Genomic DNA, 27,075 nt, shown 5'->3' with positions numbered 1-27,075 from the left:
ATCACCTTTCAATAACTGCATTACTTCTAAGTTGACAAGTAGAGTACTTCCTCTTATGAACAACCATAAACAATTACTTTGGAAAGACTATGCAGGCCCCTAAGTAGAAACTCAACAAAAAGTCAATACACTAAAATGTAAGTTAGAAAAACCTGTGATTATTCAAACAAAATTGATTTCTAATTAGTGTGCAAGTAAACATAAACAAAGTTACTATTTTACTTCCTTAAACATATGGTAGCTTTGAGGTATGGTATGGTAAACATGTGGTAACTTTTATTCAGGGTTTTAGTTTAACTTTCACAATTCAGTCAGGATTGCAAGATATAAACTCGCAATTGTGAGAAATAAAGTAAGAACTGTGAGATAAAAAGTAGCAATTAACTTTTTTATTCTTTTATTCCGTGGCAGAAACAACCTATCGCTGAAACAATCTCTGACACTCATAAGGCAAAAGGAAAGTGAACTATTACTGCATTCTCTCACACTTTATTTGCACATGCTCTGTTTAGTATTATTTTATTTAAATATCCTATTTAATAATAAGCTATGATTTAAATGGTTTTCTGACTTACATTTAAGCTCTCAAAATGGTTTATATTAGCAGAAATAAGTCAAAGCAAACTTTTATTTACAGACAGTAACCATAATGTTCAAGTAGCAAAATGATTAGTTGTGCAAGCCCTACGTTATATAAATGTATAAAATAAATATATAAAAAAAAAAATGTATTGCATGCCATCACCCATTTTGCAAAGTTTACATGGTTTTGTTGTTTTTATAGTTTACAGTTTCCAGCATTTCAGTAATGAAGGTGTCCATCTTTAAAACAGTGTAGTCTATACAGTAGTGTGTTGGCAGTGGTTCAAAAGTGGTAATTTGGATTGATCCCTTCTTGTAAACTCAAAGATTCATTGGATATGCATAGCAATTAGATTAGGTTACGACACGACCTTGGTGTTTCTCAAAGAAACAGTTGTTAATTCGGCTAAGAATTTTTACGTTTTACAAAAACACTGACATTGTGGTTTTGGACAGCAATAAAATCACAGAATAACACCTGTAAATGTTGAAATCACTTTATGTCCCTATGAGAAACAATTACTGTCCAAATTGGGTTATTGTCTTCGACCATTGATTGTGGAAAATAGGAAATATAAAGGCATATGTCGTTTTTTTTCTGTTTTTTATTTTATTTTATTTTTTATTTATTTTGTTGGTAAACAGATAAAGTCATATCAGGACAATAAACATCCTATGTTAATTCTGTATTTGTTCAGTACAGCAAAAAGCAACACGTTTCAACAGTTTTTGTGAATTATGAAAACAGAACTGTGGCCTCACAGCAAGAAGGTCCCCAGGTCAGGTCCCGAAGGCCTTTCTGTGTTGAGTTTGCATGTCCTCCTTGTTTTGGTGTGGGTTTCCTCCAGATGCTTTGGTTTCTACCACAATCCAAAGACATGCAGGAAGGGTGAAATGGCTGCAAAATGTCTGCTATTTCAGTGTGAGTGTGAATGTCTTAGTCCTGTCATATATTGGCCACACATCCAGTGTGTTTTCCTGCCTATGTAACAGACGAAGGCCAGTGAGAGCAGTGTGTGTAAACCTCACTCCCCTGGCCTCAAGAGGCATGCTAGCGACTGATATTTATAGCGTCCATGTTAGCGCATTCGCCTCCCATAACGGCGATCAGGGTTCGAATTACACTCGGAGCAGGTCAAGTAGGACCAGTTACTTTTGGTGCTGTGACCTGAATGGGCGTGAGGGGGTGGGGGGGTGTAATGGACGTAGGCCAGTAAGAGCAGTGCGTGTAAACATCGGGGTTCAAAATCGCTTTAATCGAACCAAACATGCCAAGTGTGAACACAGCCGTAGATGCAGATCATTTTCTGTGGTAATGGACATTACAGCAGTAGGCGCGTTTCCATTACAGATTTGCGCAAAACTTTTGCGATTTTTTTCGAAATGACGGCGTTTCCATTAACCGATGTTATGCGACTAAAACTTAATTTTAAAAACTTAAACGCGATAAGTAAAGTCATTCCAAAAACCTTGGCAACGGACATTGGTAGGTTTATGTAGCCTACTAATCCCAGCCACTGCACTGCCATTATTATTAATCGAAGGAGATGTATGTGTGTTTTCCAAGCATTAATGGTAAGAAACGACACTTTTACTTGTGAGCGGCACATAGGCCTATGAGGCGTTTCTTGGTGTTTCTCCCTCATATCTGCTTCATTTATTTGAGGTTTAGAATCCATTATTCCTGTAATTATTTTGTCTTGTATGAATTTAATAAAGAACTCTGTCTCGTATTCTGTCCAAACACACCGCGTCATCTAAAGTCAGGTGACCTATAATTGCGCAAAAACTGTTTACATTGCAGTTTTGTGAAATATTTCATTTTCGAATTGCCTGAAAAACCTCCTCATGCGAGCGTAAGTTTTTGCGAGTTTTTGCGAAAATTACGTATTTCCATTAAGCGTATTTTCAATTCGCAATTTCAATTTGCGCAATTTGAAGGGTAATGGAAACGCGGCTACTGATGCTGTCGATAGAGTGTAAAAAAAAATTAAACACTGTGCACTGTCACTGCAAACCCTCACAGCTGGATTCGTCTTAATGATTTTTTTTAACTCATTTGCTTTTTCTTTTGCACCTGAGGAGTACACTAAAAACCACAGGCTGTTTCTTCTTTCGCCAGGGGGGGTTTGACATGCAGGTTGTTATTGTAACTTTTGTTACCGGGCATCAGGTCGTCTCCATAGTGACTCTGGCAGAGCACTGGGGTCATAAGGTGGCAGAGGACACGACTCATTGTGGTTTGCTTTGGCTGCCAGGAGGGCGTGAACGCCACGGCACGCTATACATGCTCAGACACTCCCCGAGTGTTTACTGCTTCTTCAGGGTGTTAGCCGGAGCAAGAAAACATGTGCACAAATTCTGAAAACATATCTTCCCACTTTAAACTGTCTGCATTCTCTTTCATTTGCAGTTTCATCCCATTCTCTCTTAGCACAAAAGATGTCTCAGGTAAAACTTGCTGCGCTAATGTATCACATAATGTTCAGAGAGTTCACAAGTCTATGTATTAGTAATTAAAGAACAGTTTACCCAAAATTAAAATTCTGTCTTGTCATCGTTTACTCAACCTCATGTTGTTCACAACCCATATGAATTACTATGGCTTCAATTTATGTCAAATTGACAAAGTCAGCACAAAGGTTTCATTATGACTTGTGCTGAACGGAGCAAAATTCAAGTCTTATTTCCTGTAAATCTTCAAAACCACTGTAGCTCCCAACTCAAATATATAGGCTATAGTCATAATCAAGCCAGCTAACAAAAATCTTCAGAAAGTTTTGCTGACATTCCCATTAAGTTTTAAAAACTTTGTCTGAGTGCTCTCTGAAAGTTTAAAACGTACAGTTTTCCAAATGTTTTAGGAATGTTTTTATTGGTTTTGTTAAGGGAACATTACATTTTCATTTTCATGTTTGGATTGAACCCTTCCTTCAAGTAAATGTAAATAGCAGAGAATCCTATGAATCTGTTATGACTGCAGACTGACTCGGTGACCTTACAGGAACATGCAAATGATCCAACTCACCCTTTACAGTTCACCCAAACTACTCTAGCAGGCATAACCAGCTTCCTTATTGTTTTTCTTGACATTTCAAATAATAAGCTCATTCTTATCTATTTCATTGCTTGTTTAAATGAAAGGAGTATTGTATGATTCTTTTAAGTACTGTGATGGAAGTATTGTTCAGAAAGACTTGACTGATGAGCAACCAACCAAAACTTCACAATAAATTGTTTAGATGTCATAATCTGCTTCATGAAATACTGGAATGGATGTTAAAACGTTTGGGGGTTATTGATTCAGATTAAGAATCAAAACTTAAAAAAAGTATATTTACAAGGAAAATGTATTTTTTTTAATATAACTTTATTTATTTATTTAATTATATGTTGGGTAATTAATCAAGTAACCTTAAATCATAATTAACTGCATATACCCCCAAACTAAGATAATTCAATTTTGCAGACAAAATAGAAAAATGGACATTACAAAAAGTGGCTTTAGAAATCATTGTATTGTTTGTTTAGTTCTATACCTTTGGACGTGTAAGTCTATCACTGGACTGTCACCACAGCAATCCATTTTGCAGTTGAGAAAGACAATCTGTCCGAGGTATTGTTAGTACAAGGTGTGAGGTCGGAAACTCAGGAGGTCGTGAGCATATGTTGCATTACGAATCAGTTTAGCTGATAATTACGTTGAAGCAGTTGGAGTGTTGAAGCGTCTTGTGCTCCATCTGTGCAATTACTATTGAACGGATATAAGTAGATCAGGGATGGGCAACTTCGGTCCTGGAGGGCCACTGTCCTACAGAGTTTAGCTTCAACCCTAATCAAACACACCTGAACAAGCTAATCAAGGTCCTCAGGATTACTAGAAAATTACAGGCAGGTGATTTTTTCAAGGTTGGAGCTAAAACTGTAGGACAGTGGCCCTCCAGGACCGAAGTTGCCCATCCCTGAAGTAGATGGATGTCTCTAGCCATGATTAGGGTGTTTTTAAGATGTCAAGTTGTAAGTAGTTTCAAGACCTGCATTCTGTTTCATTCTATTGTATTCCTTCCAGCAGATTTTCAGCGCCATTAATGCATTGTGAAAAAAAAAAAAAAAAAAAACTGCATGCATTTTGCGGAAGAACATTGTTTTGGTTGTGCTTCAGTCTGCGTGACTTTGCGGTTGAATGTTATCCTTCACAATATACAATATATAATGTTCTAATTCTGTTAGAGCTACACTTGCCAATTTATCTGTTCAATAAAATACCATACTCACCTGTTGAGTAATAAAAACACCATCACCGTCTCTTTGACGACATTTCAAATCCCTCAGTTCTCGCCATCTCTGAAAAACCAAGCCGATGTTGATTCTCTTTTCTCCAGCAGACTCTCCTCTGTTCAGAGTTTGTTGAAAACGGGTGATTCCCCTGAGTTTGGAGATTTAGCAGCTCCATTTGAACTTTTCTTACTTGTTGTGACACTAACCTCTGCCATACACACCAGACACACTAACACACTCTCAACTAACCTCTGCTACTCCCAGACCAGACACGTGGCAAAGCAGCCAGAGCAACTTTTCTCTATTTACAGATTTCCTCTATTTACAGATATGATGAGACACGCACTGGCGAATGACTTGTGTACGCAATTTCCTGCAAAATCCATCCTCTAAAATATAAACACTTACAATAGGCTTACCATAGTGTACCAGGGTAAGACAAGAACATGTTTTGGAAGAAGGATTGATGATGTATTGACTCATTATTTACATTTTGTTAAGTTGTTTGAATAATGAAAAAAAAAAAAAAAAAAAAAACATAGTGTTTTTAATAGTGTTATCTAAGTTTTTAATAAAGTTATCAATCACTTTAAGCTTACCTGAGATCATTTGGACTCATTTTTGATGTCTTTATTAACCTTTTATGATCTTTTTGGTTTTGGTTACCTTTCGTTGGAGGGACAGAAACCACAGTTTTCATTAAAAATACTTAAATTTGTGTTTTGAAGATTAACCAAAGTTGAATGGGTTTGGAATGACATAAGGATGAGTAAATGATGGCAATTTTCATTTTTGGGTGAACTATCCCTTTAAGTGATCGTGGGTTTGTGGGTGGTTCTAGTAAAGAGTAAAGACCTCTGTTTTACTCAGAGTCTCGGACCAGTTTTCACTCACAATATTTGAAACTCGATTTACTTGAACATTATTATAACATTAAACACAGAAATACATTTCTAAATTGTTTTACATCACAACACAGCCATCTACTGAAACCCCCAAGCCTTTATTCTCACAGAAAAGTTCCACCAGTAGTTTTTAAAATGCTCCTCATTGCAAATATAGTGAAATGCTGTCCTCTCCTCCCTTACATTAGTGTTGTTGCCTTTCCTTGGAAATGTACTGTATATTCATTTTAAAAATAGATATGTATTCACAAAACCAATATTGCACCACACGGGTTCTGCAGTATGTTTACATCATTTATATTTCCCTAAATTGCACAATCATGTTACTATAAAAAGTCTAATTTAATAACATTTTCATTATATGTTGTTACTTGGTGTATATGTTTATCTGCCTATTTGGCCTGAACACTCCAGTATATATATATATTTTTTTTTCAGTATTGAGGTTTTCTTCTGGTTAAATAAAAGTCAAATACAAAAATAATTAAAATAAATACTGACTTGGGCAAAAACAAGTGAAAAGCAAGCAAACAAAATCTGCCAGTGGCACAAGACAATTTATTTTTATTTTTTTGCAGTGTTCCTGTTTTCCTTTATTCTTCCATGTCTCATACAAAGCAGACATGGTAAAAAATTAAATCATAAATAAGTTATGACAACATATGTTTTTACATTGCTTTAACTCATCAAAATAAGTAAAGCAATTTTCAACTTTTTTATACAAGTTATACAAGATTCAACTCATTTTTAGTCAGTTTAATATAATTTAAGTTGAAATTACTTATACATCAAAGTTGATTGTACTTAAAACTTTAAGGCAGCAACTTTTATCTGTAAACAAACTACCATGAGCAGGACTGCACACTAATGCCTCTGAGAATGTAATGAGAAAGGAATTCCTTCAACTGTGGGACGGGTATTCAGAGATTTCACTATTCCGAGGTCTGGCCAACTGGCCCGTCCCAGCAGGGAAAAGCCCAGCAAACTTAGCCTCTCATTTGGCCGTCCGCGAGCATTTCTGAGTGCAATCTAACGCGGGCCGTTCAGAGACGAGGCGAAGCCAGTTGGGAGGCTTGACCTTCTGTTAATTACAGCGACTGTGAGGTCAGAATCACTATTAGTGTCCGGGACGGAGCTGGGATGAGGGATTTTCTCCAGCTATTTTTGACTGGCACGGAGTGCTGTAGCAACACTCTCTCATAAACATCATCCCGGCGTCACGATTATTATGTATTTCACTCCGATGCCGTATACAGTTTATTTAGAGGATCACATTACTGTTTCAAGGCTAAAATTTGGAGGTTAAATAGAAATTTCAGTCAGTATTTAAGTGTCAGACTCCAATAATGACAAAAACACCATTAAAACGGCAGTTTAGCTTTGTGTGAGGAATACAACAAACAGTCAAATTAGTTGAAATGTGGCACCTCAATAATTGTGCAGTAAAATAGTTTACTAAAACTCCACTGAAATTACTTTTTTTATTTTTAGATTAAATATTGTGCGATCACAATATTTCTAGTATATGTATTATATAATATGATTAAAGAAATGTACATTGTTTTAATGTTCTATCTTTAGTTTATGGCATTGTTTTTTTTAATGCAGAGATGAGTCATTTTGGGTTTAATGTTAATGTGAAATCCTGAGACCTTGTTTATAAAGGGCATCTACTGTAGGAACAAGCACACACATGCATAAGCCACAAAGTACGTACAATTACAGTGGACAAACCCTCGGGCATAAAAGCTTGTTATGAGAAGGATAAAATGGCTTATGCACACACAATGTGGCGAAACTGCTCTGCACCGCACTGAAAACATACTTAGCCTGTCATGTCTAGTGTCACAATAAAGTGTTTCAAAACTTCAGCAAATGTTGCATATTCTTTAATTCCTTTGAGTCCAACTGGACCCTAAAAGTTGCTCCTCATAAAATGTGACAAAAACATACCCAGGTCCACTTAATGCCAAAAGACCTTTAAAATGTGTCAAATGAATGTTTGTTCTTAGCACCATTGCGGTTTTTGAATTATTTTATGAACATTAAGCACATCAAATATTGACAGAAACTGTCATTGATTTTCTTTTTTGTAGTGAACAGCTTGACGCATTAAAGGAAATCCAGAATAAGTCCAAAAGAAACATATTTTAGGTTTGGTTTTGATACATAATTGCTACTTTCATAATGAATCAGAACATTTTCTTCAAGGGAATACTCTTTTTTTCCAGTGCTTTTTATTATTATTATCTATGTATATATTACTGTAATACAGTAATATACAATAAAAATGTAATACAATGAATTATTTTACATTAAATCCACCATTATTATTATTACTGTAGTGTGAATATATTAGTGCTGTCAAATCGATAAATTGGGATGAATCGCACCTAACATAAAAGTTTGTGTTTATATAATATATGTGTGTATATACATACATATATATATTATTCATAAATTCATATCAGGAAAAAAAAAGAATATATATATATTCTTTTTTTTATTTTTTATTTTTTATTCTGATATGAATTTGTGTCTTTCTTCTGGTTAGGCACCAAGTTATGATATTCTTTGATTAAAACAATTCAGTAGTTGCCTCATTTTACTCATTTCAAATCATATATCCGTCCCCTTTGAACAAAATAAAAAGCATTTAAAGAGAAACCATAAAACTGATATAGTTCTTCCTATCTTAAGTTTGTCAGAGGAATGAAGCAGATGCAGCTATTATCCTATTCACACACACACACACACACACACACAAAAAGTCACATTCCCACAGTTTGTCCCAAAGGACCCAGGGCTAATCACGAGTCCAGAGCAGCTCGGGACAGCCGAGAGTTTTGGGCATGTCTTTCTGCGTGTGCATTAGGTGGTGGACTCCTGTGACAGGGTGGTCTGCTTCTGCCTACAGACTCAATAAATACTACAGGCCCCAACATTAACAGCAATTTATAGGTAGAGAAGTATAAATACTACAGACGATTATTCTGATAAGCGTCAGATGCATGCTGTACTTCATGTCTATTATGACAAACCAGGATAATCTGAATTCAAAAGTCTCTCTGTGCGAATGCGAGGAATTTGACACGGGACGTTTTCAGGACTAGGACCTCAAGTTCAGCCGAGGTCCAGAGACGCAGATGAAGTGTCCTAAAACCACCCTGTCCTGCTCGGAGGACTCCAGTCTAACAAACCACAGACACAGGAAGAGGGGAAAATGAATGGGGGTCAAAGTTCAGACTCACACGGTCATGCCTGGTGCCTCAGACAAACAGGGAGACTGCAATTATGTGCTTAGCCAACAATCATTCGACATCTGAGGTCACATGCAATTTATGCAAGTCCGAAATGCACACATGTTCATGCTCAACGTTATGTGTCTGTGTGGATCCATGCACACAAATGCGCGGTAATTATTTGTTTGTCAGAGCTAAGATGCAGAATAATAGATTAATAACAGATCAATGTAACCGCCCTACAGATGAGCAGTGATCAGCGAAGACTTTGATTTCTGCTGACTTGTAGGATCGTCTCACACAAACAGAAGTGTGTGTTGCAGTGCGCCCTCTGCTGGAAACACACAGACAAACCCCTTCAGTGCAATAGACTTCGTGATATTTATACACGGGAAGAGTTGTACCTATCTATGAGCTATTTCTACCTGATCTAACTCATAAAATTTAGTTTTGTTGGTATAAATTAATGTATGAAGGTTGATTCAGTGATGTTCACTTTTGAATAGCACCAGTTAATTTAGATGTTACCATTATTTCCATTGTGGATATGTGATGTTTTGAGATCACAAGTTAAAATAGGCATATTTTAATTTTTTTCCATTACAAATTATATGATCAGTTTTTGGAGGAAAAAGATTGATTTTTATAGCCGGGCTATAGCCTCAGTAATACTCAAGATTTTTTTTTTTAACTACATATGATAAAAAATTTTTCTACATACCCCACATCATTATATGTATCAAAGCCCCAACAAATCATATTTTCCAACCTTTTCGGCCTTTTTCTCTCTTTTTTTTTTTATTTGAACACTTTTTATTCTCAACCCTGTAATGTACAAAATGGAGTAGGTTTAAAACTTATATAAAATTTAACTAGTAATAAAACAAACGTCTACCTACTGCTCATGTGTCCCTCATGACCATTTAAAGACTACAAATATAACGTTTATGGTTGTTTTCAAATTTTATGGAACTGAAGTTAAAAATAGACTATGTCTGTGGTTTCTTTATTTAAAAAAAAAGAAAAAAAAAAAGATTTGAATTTAGATGTTCAACTAAAACCACAATTAATATGTCAGGTGGTAATCAGCAAGAAATGCCTTTATTTGTAATCGTCTTCCCTATTTCCCCCCCAAAAAATATGAATGTGACAAGGTTGAGAATAGCGTGACGGGGTTAAAGACTGTAACCGGTTTGAAGGGAGATATTGCCTTCAGTTTTATATTTTTACTTCTGTCTCTCTCTCTCATATTGTGCTCTTCTTTCTGGGTCAACATATTTCTACAACACTGTCTTTCTGCTGCTGATGTGGCTGCCATTTCTGACATAGGATGCTTGTTAGTGTTTAAGTGGACACATTACATCAACTATTCTATTCATAACAAAATTATGAGTTGTCATGATTTTGGTAAGTATATCTTTAATGAAACCATGACTATTTTATATTTTTTCATACATGAATTGAAAAACTCACCCGGTGTCACACGTTTTTAACCCCCAATAATGAGAAATAAACATATGTGACAGTGTTGAATGTGACAGGGTTGAGGCTTTCTGCTCACAATGGCCACTGCTCCTCGTGTAGTGTAGGAGAGTAGACCATATATGGCAGCAATGAAATAGGCAATATTGTATATCCTTATGAATTAAAATAAAATGTAGACAAATAATATATTTTTTTTATGTTTTAATGTGATGGGGTTGAGTTGTTAAGCTTGACAGTACCCTCCCTTGACTATAATAGGCCTCAAAAATATTAATAAAAAGTATGATGCTACTTACCATATTCTGCACCCTGTTAAAGAGACCTGAATGATGTCATTTCTGGTAAATGATGTCACATATGGGTGGAGTCTAAATTATTATAGGCGGAGAATAGCTGGTGTGACTTCAGACTGAGGGGCATCACTTTAGTCTGTTTTTTATAAAATATCTTGCAATTTTTAGAAAACTATTTTTTAACAAGAAATGAACAAATAAATAATTACAATATTGCCAAAAATTATAGACACTGCATATTTTGTTAATTATTTTGGTGTAAGATAGAAATAAGACATCCTTTAATGATAAAATTTAATATGATTTAATATGATAATGATTTAAATGCAAAAATTATTTGTAATCACTATAATTGACATACCAAAATATTGTGAAGAGCTTTTAACATTTCATTTTGATGAACCACCACTTTAAATATTACCAAATTGCAGGAATTACCCACCCCTTTCACACAGTAATCCCAGTAAATTACCGTAAAATTACCAGAATGACTTTACCGGTGAATACACAAATATGCTGTTCACACAAGCAACGGCATTAACTGGCTTTTTATCGTTAAAGTCTCCCTGTGGTGAAAATCAAGTTTTTAATATTGTTTATATGTCTATGTGGTGTTTTTAATATACTATAAGACAAACCATGTGTAAATTCATAAATCGACACCATTGCTGAGTATTTTCTCCTTAAAACTGCAGTGAACCAAAGACAGTCTCAAAAACACTCTTTGAAATCGCTGGTGTTTCTGACGTCACAAACTACCTTGTAACCAATCAGATCAACGTGTGATCATTAACCAGTGGATCTCTGAGCTGAGTGAGTGAGTGAGTGAGTGGAGGCGGGGCTCATTTGCATATTCATAGAACCGTGTATACTAAATGATGCAAGGGTGTAGAGTTACATTCAATATATTTTAAGGCATGAAGAATTTTTTTTCAAGGAAAAAACGTTTAAATATGTAATTTTGGTGATCAAAGATGAGTTTAAGGTATAAAATTATTGACTACAGGGGGACTTTAAGAGACCACTCATACATCAGTAATGTAAATTACCAGAACCTATTTATTTTTATGGTCTCATGATCTCTTAACGGTAAAGGCTACTGTGACTTCCTTAAATCTCTAGATTAATAGGTGTATCATTTTTTAATATTAATTTACGTTTTAATGCTCCAGGCCTACTGATAATTGCTTCTACATGTCATTAAAATGTGCACAGAGTTTCAATTCAAAACTAATCTAATTGTCTACTGCTTAATTTTTTTTGTAGCCTATAAAGAGACACCAGGACTTTTGTCATTGCTAAATCAGTCCAGTATTACCATGCATGAATGTAAAGTGAATCCACACTCCCCTACTGATGTCAAATACCTTGATGCAGCTTCAGCCCATAAAAATAGAGCGAGCCATCAGTCATATGAAATCAGGATCTGCCTTGTTCCTAATCTGTGAGATTATCGCACAGCCAGTGAATGTAAGCAAACACCCGGGACATTAATGTAATGATAACCATGTGCTAATGCCCGTTTCGATGCGAGTTCCCACCAGCGTTTGGGTCGAGGGAAAAGCTCTGAAGCATCTCATCCAGTGCCACACGAGGTGCTGGGCTTATTGTTCTAACCGAGGTTGTTAAAATCTCAGCGTTTCTGTGAAAACATGGCGGAGTTAGTACCGCCCTCCTCCGCCGTAAACCGCGGCCGAGCCCGTAAGCCTCGCTTAATGGAAGCACAATATTAGCGCAAGCTCAGCGCCATGTCCTTTTCATTTGGAACATTTCACAAGAACTGTTCTCAGAGGGGCTGTTAGGTCTTAATGTGACAGTATTACGTGCTGTACCTTCCAGTCCTGTGGCTGCAGTGTTTTCCGTCTCGACCCTCATCTGGACGCTGAAGGAGGTCTCTGTGTTTATAGCTGATCTCCATATACTCTTTCTCTTCGTGATGAGTTCACACTCAGCCCGTAACAACACGAGACAAATCACTGCTCTCCCACAGAACATCTTTGTTTGATAAACAAAAACACAAAATCTGGCTGCGATATATGTGTGGAAGCAGCGCTGCCTCAAATCAAGCAAGTTCCAGTTTCAAGACACTTTTTAATCTCGTAACACCTGTTATATAACATGTTATTTCACTTACACATGTTTAACATTGTACTGTAGAGGAAAAGACCTTCAAACAAAACACAATTAACCTTTAAACGCATACCTCGTGTTTTTGGGACGTTCATTTTTCATTCATAGTATTCTTCAATCAATTCATTATAAACAATATAACAAGAAAAAAGAAAAAAAATGATCAAATAAGACCTGTTATTTTTGTAAAAATTGTATAGGGCAAAACTTGAAATGGCTCAGTGATTTACTGCAGAGCAATGCTATCAAATATTAGTGTCACTTGATGGTGGATCTGGTGAAGAAGCAGCTGTCAGTGGTCAAAATATTAATTTGAAGATGTTGAAAATGATAGTTGTGTGAATATATTTGAGATGGCAAATATGAGCCAGATGTTGAATGTAGTAGATGAGCTTTGACCAGGAAAGTGATGATGGTATAAAACATCTGCTCAAACTGAACCCTTCCAAGATCCAAGAGGTAACATAATATGATTTATTTTATTCGTTACTCTAATATCTGGAGAGTTTTATATTATAGAGGGTTACACTTTATTTCGATAGTCCACTTTAGACATTCTACTAACTATAAGTCACTTTTCAAATACATGTCAACTAACTCTCATTACAGTATTAGTAGACTGTTAGGTTATGGTTAGGTGTTAGGGTTCGGGTTAGTAGAATAAGTTGACTTTGTTGCCAAGTTACTTATAATCAGTAGAATGTCTGTTGGAGGACCAACAAAATAAAATGTTAGCAGATATTAAGCAGACAGTCTACTAATACTCTAGTGACAGTTAGTTGACATGTAGCTGCAAAGTTACTTATAGTTAGTAGAATGTCTAAAGTGGACTATCGAAATAAAGTGTTACCTTATAGGGATCCATCCATGTGAGATATAGATCTGGGTCGCTAAAGACCTGAAAATGTATAAATGATTGGCGAAACATTCATGCATTTAAGGGTTAATTAATTAATTAATAAGAAATCTCAAATGTTTCCTTGTTCAATATTTAGATAAACATAATTTCAACTGTTGAAGATTTTTGTCTTGCGCCATATAACAGTGAACAGTAATTAATCCAAAATTCATATTAGGTGTGAATTCATTTTACGCAACCCATGAGGAGACCTTTCATTGGCTTTATATGGATGATTACTATTGTGCATTATAGACTGTCTGGTAAACATTTGAAAGCCCACATTTAATGTCATATTGGACATTCAAAAAGAGAAAAATGCTCGAATGGTTTCTTGTGTTCAGGCACATGTTTTCTTTTAGATGTTTCATCTTTCTTTCATATTAAGGTACACATTATCATCAAACCTCGAAATATAACCTATAAAACACTTCAATTTTACAGTCTCAATCTCAGCCTCTTAAGACACACCAGCCTTTTGAAGTATAGGATCAATAAAGCTGGCTTTTCTACAGATAAAAGCCCTATTTCAAATTTGTCCAGGAATTACTAGGGATTAAGATCTCGGCCGTTGTTTATTTCTAGATACCATAACTGGCAGCCAGTGAGATGCATTAAAGCAAGCTTAAAGACAATAAAATCTGCATCTGACAGAGCAAATCTGGGGATAAAACCAAACAGAAACGAGAGGTAAAGAGATCAGCGCTGATGGGAAAGGAACTCAAGGTACACACATTTGCTAACATTAAACAGAAATAGCTAGATGATAGTTAGTAGAAACATGGCAAAAAAAGATTGCTTTGCTCAAAATATCCAGTGTAATTGCGCTGATACATGTTAAATTCTAAAAATATAAAACATATTCTGTTAGTTAAGGGTCACCCATACCATTTCTTATAAAAACAACAGACATCTAGATTGTGTGCTCATTAGCCAAGTTAAGTTTGTGAGAGAGAGAGAGAGAGAGAGAGAGAGAGAGAGAGAGAGAGAGAGACCCCCAGTACCCAATTTGTACCCAGAAGTGATTTAAATCTGATATAATCTCCCAAACCCTCTTTTTGGGAACATTTTCAGATTGTAAAAATGCAGAAAGTTTTCTTAAAGGGTTAGATTATTTTAAATATTATGCAAGTCTATGCACTGTCCCCATATAGGCTAGTTAAGTAATCTTTTTAGTTATCAGAAGGAAAACGTCTTTACCTGTCATTCACAGAGACATACGGGCTCAGGCAGAATTAAAGTAACATACCACAGTAGATTTAGCCTAAAGCTGTTTTAAAAAGTCTGCAGGATTTAGCTTGAAGAAACCAAAGACATTTGCAAAAAATTACACTGTGTTTGTGGAGCGTTAAGGATGGAGAGCTAAAACGGAGCATTATGAGAAATGAGGGGAAAAGCACTGGAATGTTGAAAATGCTGTAGACTTTAATTTTGAAGGCTCTGGCTTTAAACATGAGCTGAGCCAATTTAGCACAGTAACAGCTGTAATCTGAGTGTTTTGGCGAGATTAGCTCTCTAGATTCTCAGGAATTTACCCTTGTGAGTATAACAAGCCACAGGTAAATTATTGTACCCCACTATCACAGCCAACATGAATCCGAAAACAATCCGGAATGGTCTGAATCTAGAGACCAGACAGGTAAGAGGAAAGTACACGAGCATCTCGACACCGTGCAAATATTTGTTCAGGTGTAGCGTCAGACTATCAAGGCCACATGAGCTTTAAACTCGCAACAAGAGAGCTGAAACCTCGCTCTCGGCTCCCAGAAAACCATGAGGTCATTAGTTGCGTTGTTTATTGAGCGTCACCACCAAACATCTTCCCCCAAATACCCGTGTGGGTCCCTGAGGTCATTTTGCTAAGTGCAGTGTTTATGCTAACTAACTAGCCCCTTGATGTACAGCCACTTACTGCAGTCCTGAATCGACTAGTCTTTCAAGGTAAGCACCAATCAAGTCCTGTATAACTTTCATCAAGCGATCAGACCAAGCCCTTCAGCTCCCAGGTATCCTAACAAACTGCTGGCGCTTATCAGAGAGGCTCTTGTCTTGAACTTGCGAGTGTTTGAGTTTAACATCCACACACCCACACACACACCGAGCCTGGGTGGTCCAAAGTGTGGACGCGCGTTATCGACGATATGTCGTTCCCAGAACAAGTGGAAGCGCAACGCGAACGCTTCATTTACAGCAAACGAACACATCGCGTCAAGGGAATTAAAAACGGCTGTCCAGTTGTTGCCGTTTAAGTGCATACCAGAGGATAGCGCCAGAAATGAGGACTATTGCACTCCTTCATATCAAAATAATGTAGACTACCCAGAAGCAAGCTACTTTTTGACCTTTATTTTTAAGAGTGTGAGTCAGATTTATTCTAGCCTGAAGGTTCAGAACGAATCATTTTGACTGAAATGTTTAGCACAGGCTATAAAATCCTGCTGTTCTATGATTTTGATTTATTTGTAGAAATGTTAAGTATTTTAGTTGAGTTTTTCTGTTCAAGTGTAATGCTTTCACCCTAGAGATGCTCATTGGGTTTTTTTGTGGCAGATAAATAGTAATTGTTACAAAATCAAAGTCTATCTGTGTAGGCTATGTAAATATTTCCACTTTCACCTTTTGGAGTAGCTTACACTGTTAAAAAATTAATTGTTGAGAACTTATCCAACGCAACCTGATGCAGTCAGATTTTTAGGTTCTCTCTTAAAAATTGTCCGAAGTATGTTAAATTTGTTTGTTTACTAATTACAAAATGTCTCATTCAGCCAATTAATTCATTGAGGCAACTAACATTCTTGTTCAATAAATGTTTAGTTGGCAACATGCCTATATTTCAGCAATAGTGTTCGATATTAAATTATTTGTTCAGACAACTGTGTTTGACTAGTTGGGGGAACAATCCACTGTAAAACGTTTTTGGAGGTCAAAACTCAAAATGTTGATTCTTTAATTGAAAATTTCAGTTGGTTCAACTACCAAAGCGACAACTACCAAAACATTGAGTTCACATTATTTATTTGAGACAATTGAAAATTTTCAATGCAGCAAGTGAGCATAAAATTCTGAGATTTGAGTTTCAAGTAATCAGATTTCATTGCATTCACATTTCTTATTTGTGACTCAAAAGTTCCTGTAAACTGGAAAATATGTTTGCTTTACATTTTTTACATCTAACTCCCTTTTAAAACTACTTCAAACAATGTACAGTTTCAAAGTGTCGTCCCTGTACCACTGAAAGGCTGATATCGGCTGATAATGTCTCATGCATTTGCTGTGTTGAATGCCCTAATCTGAACACCAGAAACTGAAAGCCATCTTTCCTTTTATTTACTCTATTCTACCATTTTTGTACAAAGAAATAATGCAGTTGTAGAATGTAATATTACACACCTTCGACAGCCCATCATCATCATAGGAATCAGCAATTTAAAGACAAAGTCTCATTTGCAAACTATTTTAGAATAATAAAGTCACTGACCAAAAAGTTAAAGTCGACATGAAACTGAAGTTGAGCTCGTGTTTTCTTGGCTATTGTGCCGTATATCCGAGTGAAACGGCTTCTCAAACAAGAACAAATGTAGGGCGGGGCTTGATTTTGTCCGTGGGGAATTGATTGGATGGTTGTGGTTTGCTATTGGCTGATCTCATGTGAGTGACAGGTTGCCCCGCCTTCATCATCAGAGAAGAGAAGAGCTGCGAGTTATTTTGATTAAAGATTACGAGGCATTTACATGAATTTAATACGGATACACTGTGTAAAACACTGCAATATTCCATAAAAAATAAGAAGTGTCTATTTTGATTTCATGGTGACTTTAAACAAATTAAACTCTCCTACAGATTTGAGCATATTATTTTTTTTATCTGGACATTCTCAAGCTCAGTCTTCACGAACTGCATCCTGGGATGCTTTTAAACACTGCTGAAGGAGTTTGCTTTACTATCCACTCCAAGTCAAGCATAAATAAATACATAGTTACGTAATGTGGCTCAATATATATTCGCCTGCGAAACGTATTTGAAGCGTTTGAGCAGAAGCTTCAGATCCGAGCGTTTAGAGGTCATGAGAAGCATGTGTTCCGGCTGTGTGGATTGGTTCAGGCGCTTGACGCTGTCCCTGTCCCATGTTCCCTCATTCCTCTGCCTTTGGGCTGGTGATGATGGTGAAGGGGTTGTTCTCGCGAATCCATTTCCTGTCCTCCACACCCACACTAATTAGATATTTGGGTGGCCCTGTTTATTGACTTTGCTGAAGAACGGTGGGTTATATTAACATTTGCACACCGCTTTCTCAGCAGTGCAGCATTACTGGGCCCGTCCCAAGAGAGCCGTTGGAGACGGGAGGGAGAGGCGTCGGGATTGGGGAGGAAGGGGAACAGTCCTTGCAGACCGTCCCGACACCCAAACATCACACTGTCCCGTTTCTTCAAAACTCACACAGAAAATGTCTATTGGAGATGTGTATTTGTGTTCAAACAGCAGCCGGTGACAATTATTACTATTCTTTTAAAGTGGTCAGTATTGCTGGAAATTGAAAACACACTGTTTCTCAGTTTTATGTGGATGTATAACTCTCTTTAAAGTAGAATCAATAAAGAGATTACAATTAAATATTGTTGGCAACACTGCCACAAGACATTATGAATTACTGTATGTGATTATAATACATTATGAATGGATCAGTTTGTACATTTAGTGTAAACATTGTCTTTCAATTTGCATATTAAAAAAATGTTTGGTAACACTTTATTTTACAGTGTCCTTGTTACATATGTTACATGTACTTACCATAGTAATAACAGTAAATTGTGCATAATTACATGCAACTAACCCTCAACCAAACCCTACACTAACCCTATAGTAAGTGCATGTAGTTGCTTAATATTACTCAGTACTTAAATATATAATTACACTGTAACAACGACACCTTAAAATAAAGTGTAACCAAACTTTTAAAAGTATTTACAATAAATTGAATTTGATCATTTGTCTCATGATGTCTTAATTAAGATGTTTGTATATTAAATTCAGCTTTATATCACAAAGATATCTATACCATTTTATTTCCTCAAACCTAAAAAGAAATCTGCATGGGATCTAAAAATATCACTAAATGCAATACTTAATCATTTACTATAAATACAAATGTATTACTGTAAATCTGAATGGCCTAAATATTATATGTATAAATTACCACTCCACATGTCGGTAGGTTTTTAATGATTTCATGCACTTTGTAAGTGAGATCTAAACAGTTTATCAGGCACTTCACACTGAAACAATGACTAATGAAACTGTATTTAAGGAGCAAACAGCAACACTCATAAACGAATGTATACGATATACGTTCATATATGTTAACGACAAATAACATTTGTAAAAACAGTAGTAAAGAAGAACTCAGACACGATATTGAACTGGAACACATATTTTATTAGCAGAAATGACTATGAAAGTAACTGGCAACTCCTACACGCAAAAACTATAGCTTTTTAAGTATGGTCATATTCTGAGTCTGTCATTCTGAAGAGCATAACGTTTCAAAAAGAAATGTGCGTATTATTTCTATCTTGTTTAGATTGAAACTGATCTATATCTGTAAGCAATTTATATTAATTGTATGAATTAAATGAAATGTAAGTAATATTTACATGCATTAAAGCTTAGCATGATTATGCATGAATAGAAATATTGTTCCCGTGACACATGATGAAAAACTCAAGTCTTTGCTCTGGTGTGTTTGTTTGTGTATGTCTGTCTCTGTCCACACCACGTTTCATTCAATCACCGGACAGTAAATCTGTCCATACACACCTATATTTGAACAGTTCGCCGTTGGATGTTTTGATTGGACAGTTTGAAATATAAACATGATACAGATGTTTGCTAGCAGAAAAGCTGTTTGCTATAATGAGGATTCTTTCAGAAACACCATCTCTGTTATTCACTGGCACATTACACACATTTCAATATGCATATTTCAAAACACAGTATACACATTACCACGTACAGTTTATACAGTGGAGGATATAAATACAAACACACTTTATTGGCATCGAAGAAGAACCTTTAAAATCCATTGAACCTTTCCATGCAAAAAATAGTTTTTATTACTTGTCGAAAATGGTTCTTTATGGTGAAAATGGTTCTTTAGATTATTAAAATGTTCCTCATGCTAAGAAAAAAAAGAGTGATTTTACGACCTGTAAAGTGTGTGTAACGTGTTCGTGTGGATCTGCAGCATGTGGAAGTATTCTGGAGGAATATACTGTACTTTGTTTTGTTGTTTAAACTGAAAATATATTAAAAGTATAAATATTTATGTAGCTCCATTGATGGCAAGAGTGTATCGGTAACGGTTTCATTTGATAACATTAGTTAACATGAATTAAGAATGAACAATACTTTACAGCATTTATTAATCTTAGCTCAAGCTAATATCACCGTTTACATATACAATATTAAATCCAAAGTTGTATTTGTCATCATTACTCTATGCACTCAGTCTATATATGAACAAACAATTAACAATTATATTTTTAACTAACATGAATAAAGATTAATAAATGCTTTAAAAATACATTGCTGCCCAAATCACGTAAGACGTTTTTTTGTGCAACGTAATCCATTACATTACACACTGAAGGTAATCTGACTACTTTTTGATTACTTTTTAGATTACTTTTGACCAAACTCTTAATTTGAATAGGATAATCTTGCACCATATTGATAAAAAAAATATTCCATTCTTTGTTATCAAAAACATCTATTAAATATGACAATACATCAGGGTTTCTATTTAATTCAATGAAAATGAAAAGCTAAGTAATGAATTCATTTTTTTGTTTGTTATTAAAATAAATCATTTAAAAGTAAAAACAAAGATATATAAAGAAATATTTGTATTTGTTTACCTGCATGTCATGTGACCACTAACTGACATCCGTGAACTTCATTTTATTATTATTTATTATAATTATTCACTTTTACACTTTTCTTATTGACCTAAAATCCAAGTGCTTACTTCAACTTCAAGTAAATATATTAGGACAATTCTATGATCAAAAAATATGACAACATTTGTTTTTACATTGCTTTAACTCATCAAAATAAATTAGGCAAGTTATTCAAGATTCAACAACTTTTAAAGTCATTTTAATGTAATTTAAGTTGAAATGACTAAAACATCCAAGTTGATTGAACTTAATTTTTCTTTTCTTTTTTTACAGTGATGTAAATATGAAATGACGTGAATTTGTACATTTTAATGTGTTTGAAAGACAAAAGCCAGACTTCCAAAGACAGTCATACATTAAATGACTCACTGAGAGATAATTAATGAATGTGTTCGTCAGGAGCTGATAAGATATTCAATGTTGCAACGCTGAGCAACATGAATTTTTCAAGAAATTATTTCCATAAATCCACTGATCAAATGCTGTGTTTTGCTCAGTGGAATGGATATAAGCTGGCTTTTTTTTAGAAAGGAAAATTTAAAAGACAAAAACGAAGTAGTGGGGAGATTCAATGAATTATTGAATTATTAATTTACTGCCATTGTGAGAATAACATGTAATCAATAAGTCTGTATTTTGAAACGTAATCTAATCTAATTACAAGTTGATTTTTGGAATCTGGTTACATAATCCAGATCACATGGGATCAGTTATTATCAGTTATTATTATAACATGAATTGTTAGTTCATGTTAACTAATGCATTTACTAACGTTAACAAATGATACCTTACTGTACAAATTACAATATACTCTACGTATTTCCTTGTGCCTCTGTGCAGATATTTGTTTATACACAGTTCTCTCTCTCTCTGTGTGTGTGTGTGTGTGTGTGTGTGTGTGTGTGTGTGTGTGTGTGTGTGTGTGTGTGTGTGTGTGTGTGTGTGTGTGTGTGTGTGATGTATGAGGCCGCTCTCGCTCTATCTGGGCTCTCAGAAGCGGCTGTAGGATGTCAGATTCAGGCCTCCTTAAAGTAAACACACACTCTCTCTCTCCCTCTCTCTCTCTCGCTCTCTCTCTCCCTCTCCCTTGACTTTTCTCATTCTCTCAGTCTGTCAGCTGGAGACCACACAGTCAGACCACACAGAGTGTGTGTCGGCCCCGGCCCCTCGCACGCAACACAACCCCGACTCGCACACTCGCCGCACAGGCCATGTTTCATTACGCGCACCCGCACTGGTGTTTTCCACGAATGCGTGTTTACATAAAACACTGAGTGAATTGTATTTTGTTGAGATGTACATTAAATGAATTACAGTTCAAAGAGCGTCTAATGGCCTTCTCATGAGAGCACGTACTAAACATGACTTACTCATTTGCTCACAAGGTGTTTCTGCCGGTTTTCAAAAGGGACACTTTTCTATTTTTAGTTGTGTTTTTGATCCTAAGATGGTTTACCGTGAACTACCAAACAGCTGTGTTTATGAAAATAGCTATAAAAAAAATGACAAATTTTATTCTGTGATTCATACTTGTCTTGGGTGCATATTTGTGTGTGTGTGTTTCAGTCTCAGAGCTGAAAATACTGAGACAAAAACGTGGAATATGCACTGTAAAAAAAAGTTTAAGTTCAATCAACTTGAATGTTTAAGTCATTTCAACTTAAATTACATTTAGCTGACTTAAAAATTGGTTTAATCTTGTATAACTTGTGCTTAACTTATTTTGCTGAGTTAAAGCAATGTAAAAACATATGTTGTCATAACTTATTGATCATATAATATTTTAATTTTGCAGTATCAGTGGACACATCTGTTTATTTCTTACTGATTTTCTTTAATAAAGTGAATATTTGTACATCAGTTACAGAATTCATGAAATTACCAGCAAGATTGGGAAAATGTATGCCTCTTTTCTAATCAGAACATATTGCTATATCTATATTTAGTGTCACATTTAATTTAAAATGGTAAGAGTTAGCATTTTCAGTGTTGCGTTGTTTCACGTGATGGATAAACACACACACACACACCTACACAAAATCAACAGGATTGCACGCTGAATGGTTAGTTTATGCACTCCTTCATTGTGAAGTCAAGAGACTAACAATTTAGCCGTCTAAGATTGCCGGTCCCGAAGCGATGAAAGTGGTGCTTTCATTCTCCAGTGGTTCAGATGCAGGACGTCCAGACACTGTTTGCTGACTGATGGTTTGTTTCACCCCGTCCGGCACCTTCTGACCCTTTACCCTCCACATCGTGCCCTCGGGGTCACGTGTGAATGCTTGTATTTAACTTGTGAATCTAGAACAAATATACAGCCGATTCACTGAAATGTGGAGTGAGTGTAGAGCGAGGCTTTTCTGGAGCCATGAGAACATATCAACAATTTTAGACCACTTGGATGGTTATGATTGTGACTGTGACGCAAACAAATCTTAGGTTACACTTTATTTCGAAGGTCCACTTTAAACATACTACTAAATGTAAGTAACTTTGCAACTACATGTCAACTAGCAGTCATTAGAGTATTAGTAGACTCTCTGCTTAATATCACTTTATTCTGATGCTCCTCAACAGACATTCTGACTAGAAGTAACTTTGGGTTACACTTTATTTTAAGGTGTCTTGTTACAGTGTAATTATATATTTAAGTTCTGAGTAATAATTAACTTAATGTACTCACTATAGGGTTAGGATTAGTTGCATGTAATTATGCACAATTTATAGTTATTGCGTGTAACGTGTAACAAAGACAAATAAAGCGATAAAGTGTTACCAGTAAAACAACGTCTTGTCTGGATCACTGTTTATGCACAGCTGATGCACATGAGTTATTGAGAAACTTGAGATATTATGAACAGACCATATACCTGTCTTATGATGTTAAATGCTGAAAAAGATGAGCATTATGATAATTATGAGCAAGTCTTACTGCAAATGAACTTTGGCAATGTAATATCAACAGAGAAGAGTTTAAGTAATATAGGAGTATCAGCTGAGACTATTGTGTGATGATGTTAATTGTAAGAATCCTAAACATATGAATGATTTATGTTTGATGTATGATGAAAGAGTGTACTGTTTAAATAACGCTAATTAAAACTAATCATCTTTAGGGCTGGATGGAATGAATATGTGTCTGAACTGCATTTGGAGGCTAGAGATGCTTTCAAAAAACAGATTTTAACAGGTAAATGTCTTAGAATATGAGATAAAGAAACAGGCAAATGCTAAATTTAAATATGCTGTACAGCTTATTAAAAGTTAAATATGCTGTACGGTTTATTAAAAGTTAAATATGCTGTACGGTTTATTAAAAGTTAAATATGCTGTACGGTTTAGTAAAAGTTAAATATGCTGTATGGTTTATTAAAAGAAATGCAGCAAACTCAATGGCCATGAAATTTCATCAAAATAATGTGTATGAATTCTGGAAAGAAGTTAAGGTTATTAATAATAGTAAAGTACCGTTGCCAACTAGTATTGGTGGGGTTGTTGGGGTTGAGAATATTGTTAAATTGTGTATATTTTGAATTGTGTTGAGAGACAGGAATTTGAAGTTAGATGTTATGAATGATGATGATCATTAAACCTGCTGAGGTCAGTTACGCTATTGAGAAAGCGGCAGTAAATAAAGCATGTGGCCCTGATCTAATAACAGAGCAACATCTGAAGTGCGCTAGTCAAAATATTTTAGTGTTGCTTGCTTTGTGTTTCAGAGGATTCTTAATACATGTTACCTCAATCTATGTTAACAGTTTTATTAGTGCCAGTAATTAAAGATAAAACCGGTGAAATATCTAGTACACTGTAAAAAGTGATCAGTTGCCTTAACTTAAAAAAGTGAGGAAACCTGTTGCCTTAAAATTATTAAGAAAATAAACAACATTTGTAATTGAACTTGACAATTCCACGTAACTTTTTTTTTTATTATTATTATGCATGAAGTTTATTTACTAAATAACTTTAAGGCAACTGATCACTTTTATAGGAAATTATAGGCCAATTTCCTTAGCAAGTATAATTCCAAACGTATCCTTATGGAAATTAGATAACTACGGATAATCAGTTTGGTTTTAAAAGAAAGCATGGAACTGATTTATGCATATATTTATTAAAGGAAGTGCTTAGTTAAGTATAATAGGCACAATTCTACAGTATTTATGTGTTTTTAGAGGCATTTGATCGCATTAATCACACTAAGCTGTTTATAAAGTAACAAGACAGAGGAGTTCCTCATATTTGATTAGGATTTTACATTACTGGTATATACAGCACATCAATCCATAAAGGCAGGAATGGATCGGCTCACTTTTATATTTATATGACAAATGGGGTTCGGCAAGAATATTGTCACCTCTAATTTTTAATCTGTATATGGATTATCTTTCTACTGAGTTAAATGAATGTAAGAGTGGATGTTTAGGTGATAGTCTTATTAACCATCTGATGTATGTGTTCAGTTATCCTGTCCCCTTATAGTGCTGGATTACAACAGTTGTGTCGTATATGTTTAAGCTATGGTGTAAACAAATAAAAATAATGTGTAACCAAATCATATATAATAACACCACCCGACATGTTGTTTTAAAGGCAAAAAAAGAAAAAAATTGCCTATAAAAGATTTGCTTCATTTTTTTTTTTTTTTTTTTTTTTTTAAGTATTATTTGTCTGATTATTTGGTTGCTTCTAGCTTCTCACTCAAGGGATATTTTCTTCTGCTGTGTTTTATGTCCTTTACACGCATCCAAGCAATAACACACATTGCTACCACTGACAGCTAATGCACAGTGTGAGAAATTAGTCAAATAAAACATATTCTAAAACCTCGCTGTGGTATAATTAAATTTAATAAATACTAAAAATCTAACATTTAGATTAGCCTACCTAGATCTCCCGACATTAATCATGTTTTGTTTGGTGAGATGGCTCCTTACTTTAAGAGTTAATAGACATTAATAGTTCAGGCCTACTATCTTTCAGTGACCTTTAAGAAATCTAATCAGATGGGAAATAAATCTGAGAAGTAAAAGAATGAAGTGGGAAGCAGGACTCCTCATATCTCTGAGCTGGAGCAGATGAGTGACGTCAGAAGCGCGTGTCACGGGTCATTAGCGAAGATCAGAGTGCATGTAAACACTGCTGGAGGAGAAGAAGAAGAAGACCACTCATCCTGCTGATCATCCTGCTCTCATCCAGCGCCACCTACTGCACATCACAGGATTATCACTTCAGCGTCACCATCTGAAAACCTCAGGACAAACACGCTGGCATCCATTTAGCCAAGCTTAGCATTGTCAGGTCAGGGTGCTTTATACTGATTATAATTACAGTTTCTATTGTAGGCTACAAAATGAAATTATCACAGCTGTTGAAGATGACTTTAAAAAAGTAGTAGGCCTATCAAACAAGTAATTCTTGTATTCTTCTCAAATCACGGGACGCTATTGGAATTTACTCAACTCAACTTTATTTCTAAAGCACTTTCAAAAACCACAATGGGTACCAAACAAAGTGCTGTAGCCAACATGAGAATTACACAAATAAACAAGCACATGCAACCAAAAATAGACTACATACGATTTACAACACATTATTAATAATTTATGGCCAACATTCTGGCAAGGTTCCGTCAAAGTTATGAAGAATTCTTCCAGTGACGTTAATAGAACGTTCGTTCCAAGTAATCTCCTCAAGACGTTATTTTACACCGTTCGTTTAAACTTATTTTCTGAAACGATTAATTAGTTCGCCTAACGTTATTTTATTATTAATAATAATACTTGTTTCAGCATGTTTATAGAACGTTGAAAAGTAAAGTTCCCATTATTGGCTATTTAGGCTGAATGATTAAATGTTCACGTTCGTGTAACCAAGAAAGAAAAAAAAAAAAGAAAAAAAAACTTTCTGTAACAAAGAATCTCCTGTTCTATAGATCGACATCGTGGAGTTGAAATCCATCGACAACCTCTCGCTCAAGAAAACACAAATTAAAAATGTTTGAGTGCTTATAATTCTGTTTTTCATTTTACCCCCTCTCTCTCTCTCTCTCTCTCTCTCTCTCTCTCCTTTTTAACCCATAAGATCACAAGAGGCTGCTTCTACTTCAAGTTATAAATGCTATGAAAATATACATCAGACTGGCAGGATTGGCCTCTTGTTTTGAGATGTTATCATTAGCCGGACCGAATGCTTCTCAGAAACAGAGGAACACAAAACAAAACACACAAAACATCCTTTGTGTCCAGAAAACTACAATAGGCCTAATAGAATAATAATTTTACAGAATGGTTAAGTAAAAACGAC

The sequence above is a fragment of the Abramis brama genome (assembly GCF_963993115.1).
Source record: "Abramis brama genome assembly, chromosome: 7".
Classification (NCBI taxonomy): Eukaryota; Metazoa; Chordata; class Actinopteri; order Cypriniformes; family Leuciscidae; genus Abramis; species Abramis brama.
Note: the sequence above shows the minus strand (reverse complement) of the source record.